General features: G+C 38.3%; 1 non-coding gene across 1 annotated transcript; it reads right to left on the reverse strand.

Moving 5' to 3' along the window:
* Positions 1 to 454: 454 nt before the first annotated feature.
* Positions 455 to 528, reverse strand: trnai-aau. Its single transcript has one exon. It is a non-coding gene; the product is annotated as a tRNA-Ile (tRNA).
* Between the last annotated feature and the right edge of the window lie 268 nt (positions 529 to 796).

The raw sequence follows: 796 nt of genomic DNA on the forward strand, positions 1-796 counted from the left end.
GAGGAGAATTCTAGTTATGTAGTCCTATCGTGATCAATTTGGCAACGCGTGCTGTAGAATATATCAATCTAGCAGGAGGTGAGATATGTTAAATTTCTCCACTCATTCGCGTTTAGGAAAAGCCTTCCCCATTACATACACTGCATTTGGCAATATTGGTTGATCAGAGTGAATACAGCTAAAATATCATGATTTCACAAAAGCTGGAAATTTCTGAAACTTCAGCATCAAAGGCCTTTTACCCTTTCGTTGTCTGTTCTTTGTCATCCCCAAAATTCTTCAATATCTCTCTCAGGGAATGACTCACATCAAGCAGTTCTAAATGTATTCTGTATCAATGTGTGTTTCATGTCACGCATTCGTCTTGACTTTATATAATTGCGTAATTCATTTTATACATGCGTATACATTAGCTTATTTTCTGCAAAATAAATCATGGAGAGAGAAAACAAATTGGCCCGTACGGGGATCGAACCCGCGACCTTGGCGTTATTAGCACCACGCTCTAACCAACTGAGCTAACCGGCCAGCTACATGCAGGCAGCACATCTGATGGCCTTTAAAGGCGGTTTACGTTTTTTAAGGTCTCAGTACCTTGGAAATTACTCAACTAAAGAGCCATTGGAATATCGAAATAAAATATTAATCCGTTTTTTAAATGAAAATGTATAGACTTACTCCATCTGCTGGTAATTGTGTGCATTTTTATGCAGCATTCAACAGATATTTTCCCAGGATTTGCACACTCCACTCTTTAACAGGTTTGTTTTGGAAAGTGCAAATTCTGCTGAACATT

Source organism: Chiloscyllium plagiosum, unplaced genomic scaffold (genome assembly GCF_004010195.1).
Source record: "Chiloscyllium plagiosum isolate BGI_BamShark_2017 unplaced genomic scaffold, ASM401019v2 scaf_6540, whole genome shotgun sequence".
In the NCBI taxonomy this organism is placed as follows: domain Eukaryota; kingdom Metazoa; phylum Chordata; class Chondrichthyes; order Orectolobiformes; family Hemiscylliidae; genus Chiloscyllium; species Chiloscyllium plagiosum.